Genomic DNA, 5323 nt, shown 5'->3' with positions numbered 1-5323 from the left:
AAACAAAATTACCTCCCTTGTGTCATCTTGGCGTTAAACGCCCAGAATGCTATCCATTCTGGCGTTTTAACGCCCACTTGACTACCTATTTGGGCATTTAATGCCCAGCTAGATACCCTGGCTGGCGTTAAAAGCCAGGAATCCTTCTTTACTAGGCGTTTTTCTGAATGCCCAGAATGCTGCCCATTCTGGCGTTTAACGCCCAGAATGCTGCCTGCATGGGCGTTAAACGCCCATTCTGCTATCTTTACTGGCGTTTAAATGCCAGTAAGCCTGTCCTCCAGGGTGTACTGTTTTTGATGCTGTTTTTGATTTCGCTTTAATTCTGCAGCTGTTTTTATGATTCCACATGATCATCAACCTAAAGAAAACATAATGTGACAATGAAAAACAAATGTCTATAAAAATAAATATAATTTTAGATAACATTGGGTTGCCTCTCAATAAGTGCTTCTTTAATGTCAATAGCTTGACAGTGAGCTCTTAGAGAGCTTCACAGAGACTCAGAGCTTAAAGGTGGCCTCCCAACACCAAACTTAGAAGTTGAGTGTGGGGGCTCTGTTTGACTCTGTATTGAGAAAAGCTTTTCATGCTTTCTCTCCATGGTTACAGAAGAAGATCCTTGAGCCTTAAACACAAGGTAGTCCTCATTCAATTGAAGGACTAACTCTCCTCTGTCCACATTAATCACAGCTCTTGCTGTGGCTTGGAAGGGTCTTCCAAGGATAACGAATTCATCCTCTTCCTTCCCAGTGTCTAGGATTATGAAATCAGCAGGGATGTACAAGCCTTCAACCTTCACTAAGACATCCTCTACAAGTCCATAAGCCTGTTTCATTGATTTGTCTGCCATCTCTAGTGAGATTCTTGCAGCTTGTACCTCAAAGATCCCTAGTTTCTCCATTACAGAGAGTGGCATGAGGTTTATTCCTGACCCCAGGTCATACAAAGCCTTCTCAAAGGTCATGGTGCCTATGGTACAGGATATTAAGAACTTTTCGGGATCCGGTTTTTTCTGAGGTAATTTCTGTTGAACCAAGGCATTCAGTTCATTAATGAGCAATGGAGGTTCATCCTCCCAAGTCTCATTACCAAATAACTTGGCATTTAGCTTCATGATTGCTCCTAGGTATTGAGCAACTTGCTCTTTAACAATATCTTCATCAATATCTTCATCTTCTTCAGAGGAAGAATACTCATCAGAGCTCATGAATGGCAATAGTAAGTTCAGTGAAATCTCTATGGTCTCTGTATGAGCCTCAGATTCCTTTGGTTCCCCATTAGGAAACTCCTTTGTGGTCAGTGGACGTCCATTGAGGTCTTCCTCACTGGAAATCACTGCCTCTTCCTCCTCTATAGTTTCAGCCATGTTGGGTATATTGATAGCCTTGCACTCTCTCTTTGGATTCTCTTCTGTATTGCTTGGGAGAGTACTAGGAGGGACTTCAGTAACTCTTTTACTTAGCTGACCCACTTGTGCCTCCAAATTTCTGATGGAGGACCTTGTTTCAGTCATGAAACTGAGAGTGGTCTTAGATAGATCAGAGATTATGGTTGCTAAGTCAGAGAGGCTCTGCTTAGAATTCTCTGTCTGTTGCTCAGAAGATGATGGAAAAGGCTTGCTATTGCCAAACCTATTTCTCCCACCATTATTATTATTGAAGCCTTGATTAGGCTTTTGTTGATCCTTCCATGAGAAATTTGGATGATTTCTCCATGAAGGGTTATAGGTGTTTCCATAAGATTCTCCCATGTAATTCACTTCATCCATTGTAGGATTCTCAGGGTCATAAGCTTCTTCTTCAGAGGAAGCTTCTTTAGTACTGCCGAATGCAGCTTGCATTCCAGTCAGATTCTGAGAAATCATATTAACTTACTGAGTCAATATTTTATTCTGAGCCAATATTGTATTCAGAGTATCAATCTCAAGAACTCCTTTCTTCTGAGTCATCCCATTATTCACAGGATTTCTTTCAGAAGTATACATGAACTGGTTATTTGCAACCATTTCAATGAGTTCCTGGGCTTCTGCAGGCATTTTTTCAGATGAAGAGATCCACCAGCAGAGTGGTCCAATGACATCTTGGATAATTCAGACAGACCATCATAGAATATACATAAGATGCTCCATTCTGAAAGCATGTCAGAAGGATAACTTCTGATCAATTGCTTGTATCTTTCCCAAGCTTCATAGAGGGATTCACCTTCCTTCTGTCTAAAGATTTGGACTTCCATTCTAAGCTTACTCAAATTTTGAGGTGGAAAGAATTTGGCCAAGAAAGCATTGACCAACTTTTCTCAAGAGTTCAGGCTATCTTTAGGTTGTGAGTCCAACCATGTCCTAGCTCTGTCTTTTACAGCAAAGGTAAAAAGCATAAGCCTGTAGACCTCAGGATTAACCTCATTGGTCTTACAGTATCATAGATTTGCAAGAATTCAGCTAAGAACTGATGAGGATCTTCCAATGGAAGTCCATGAAACTTGCAATTCTGCTGCATTAGAGAAACTAATTGAGGCTTAAGCTCAAAGTTGTTTGCTCCAATTGCAGGAATTGAGATGCTCCTTCCACAGAAGTCAGAAGAGGGTGTAATAAAGTCACCAAGCATCTTCCTTGCATCTCCACCATTGTTATTGGGTTCGGCCATCTCTTCTTCTTTTTCAAAAAATTCTGTCAGGTCCTCTACAGAGTGTTGTGTTTTAGCTTCTCTTAGCTTCCTCTTTAGAGTCCTTTCAGGTTCCGGATCGGTTTCAACAAGAATATTTTTATCCTTGCTCCTGCTCATATGAAAAAGAAGAGAATAGAAAAGAATAGGAATCCTCTATGTCACAGTATAGAGATTTCTTTATGTGAGTAGAAGAATAGAAGAGTAGAATGAAGAAGAGAAAAGATGAAGAATCCGAACACAGAGAGGGAGAGAGGGTTCAAATTATAAGAAGAAGAGAAGTGTTAGTAAATAAATAAATAAATAGAAAGAGATGAGAGAGAGAATTCAAATTTTAAATTAAAATAAAAGGAAAATATTTTTGTTTTTATTTTAATTATTGGTTAGTATTCGAAAATTAAGAGAAGAAATAAAATAAAATTTGAAAACTAAATAAATTAATTAACTAAAAAGATTTTTGAAAAAGTGGTTAGTGATTTTCGAAAATTGGAGAGAAAAAAAGGTAGTTAGGTGGTTTTGAAAAAGATAAGAAATAGTAAACTTTTAAAATCAAACAAAAAATCAAGTAGTTAATTGAAAAAGATTTGAAAATTAATTTTGAAAAGATAAGAAGTTAGAAAAAGATTTTGAAATTAAGTTTTGAAAAAGATATGATTGAAAATTTAATTTGAAAAAGATTTGAAAAGGAAATTAAAAAGATTTGATTCTTGAAATTAAAGTTGATTAATTGACTAATAAGAAACTAAAAGATATGATTCTAGAATTTAAAGATTGATCCTTTCTTAATAGGCAAGTAACAACTTGAAAATTTTTGAATCAAAATATTAAATGTTAGTAATAAATTCGAAAATATGAAGTAAAAATAAGAAAAAGATTTTGAAAATCAATTTTAAACTTTTTTAAAATAGAAAAAATGAAAAAGATTTGATTTTTGAAAAAGATTTGAAAAAGATAGGATTTTTAATTTGAAATTCTGACTTGACTAATAAGAAGCAACTAAATTTTAAAATTTTTGACTAAATCAATTCAAAATTTTGAAAATTATGAGTAAAATAAGGAAAAAATATTTTTTTTATTTTTGAAATTAATGAGGAAAGAGAAAAACACAAAAAAAGACACTAGACATAAAAAAATGTAAGATCAAAACAAAAAATGCATGCAAGAACACTTTGAATGTTAAGATGAACACCAAGAACACTTTGAAGATCATGATGAACATCAAGAACATATTTTTGAAAAATTTTTAAGAAAAGAAAAACGTGCAAGACACCAAACTTAGAAATTTCCAATGTTTAGACACTAACAAATTGAAAATGCATATGAAAAACAGCAACAAATACAAAACAAGAAAATCACAAGATTAAACAAAGACAATCATCAAGAACAACTTGAAGATCATGAAGAACAGTTCCATGCATGTGTTCTTCGAAAATTTAAAGAAAAATTAAAAAGATACAATTGACACCAAACTTAAAATTTGACACAATACTCAAACAAGAAACATAAAATTTTTTGTTTTTATAATTTTATTAAATTTTTTTGGATTTTTTGAAAGTTAATTTGGAAAAGAAAATAAAGAAATTCAAAATTTTTAATACGAATTCCAAGAATCATGCAATGTTAGTCTAAAGCTTCAATCTAAAAAGATTAGACATGGCTAGCCAAGCTTCAGCAGGACATTACATACAACAGCCAAATTGATGGGAATAAAAAAGCTCTTGCAATGATAAGTGAAAGCCTCAGTCCAAAAAATTAGACATGGCTTAGTAGCCAGCTAGGCTTCACATATCATCTGAAACTCTAGAATTCATTCTTAAAAATTCTGAAGAACATAGAATAATTTAATTTTTTTTTAAATTAATTTTTTTTGAAAATAAAAAGCTTAAAAATAAAATAAAATTACCTAATTTGAGCAAAAAGATGAACCGTCAGTTGTCCAAACTCGAACAATCCCCGGCAACGGCGCCAAAAACTTGGTACACAAAATTGTGATCTCAATGGCGCCAACAACTTGGTACGCACAATTGTAATCTCAACTCTTTTTCACAACTTCGCACAACTAACCAGCAAGTGCACTGGGTCGTCCAAGTAATAAACCTTACATGAGTAAGGATCGATTCCACGGAGATTGTCGGCTTGGAGCAAGCTATGGTCATCCTTGTAAATCTCAGTCAGGCGGATTCAATTGGTTATGAAGTTTTGATAATTAAAACATAAATAAAATATAAAATAAAATAGAGATACTTATGTAATTCATTGGTGGAAATTTTAGATAAGCGTCTGGAAATGCTTTGTTGCTTCTGAACCTCTGCTTTCCTATTGCTTTCTTCCAACCATGCGTTACCTCCTTCCACGGCAAGCTGTATGATCCTCTCGGATGAAAACACATTCATATGCGCTGTCACCGCACGGCTAATCATCTGTCGGTTCCCGCTAGCGTCGGAGTAAGACCATTGTCTTTTTGCACACTATCACTTGTGCCCCACATTTGCAGGTTTGAAGCTCGTCACAGTCATCCCTTCCCAAATCCTACTCGGAATACCACAAACAAGGTTTAGATTTTCCGGATCTCAGGAATACTGCTAATGGTTCTAGCCTATACCACGAAGACTCTGATCTCACAGAATGGAATGCTCTGTTGTCAGGAGAGGCAGCCATGC

General features: G+C 35.3%; 1 non-coding gene across 1 annotated transcript; it reads left to right on the top strand.

Annotated features, from left to right (window-relative positions):
* Positions 1–2136: 2136 nt before the first annotated feature.
* LOC148563793 (small nucleolar RNA R71) lies at positions 2137–2244 on the top strand. Its single transcript, XR_015884014.1, has one exon. It is a non-coding gene; the product is annotated as a small nucleolar RNA R71 (small nucleolar RNA).
* Positions 2245–5323: the final 3079 nt, after the last annotated feature.

The sequence above is a fragment of the Arachis ipaensis genome, chromosome B5 (assembly GCF_059453495.1).
Source record: "Arachis ipaensis isolate K30076 ecotype BB chromosome B5, ASM5945349v1, whole genome shotgun sequence".
Lineage (NCBI taxonomy): Eukaryota > Viridiplantae > Streptophyta > Magnoliopsida > Fabales > Fabaceae > Arachis > Arachis ipaensis.
The sequence above is the reverse complement of the archived record's forward strand: the minus strand, read 5'-3'. Positions and strand labels throughout refer to the sequence as shown.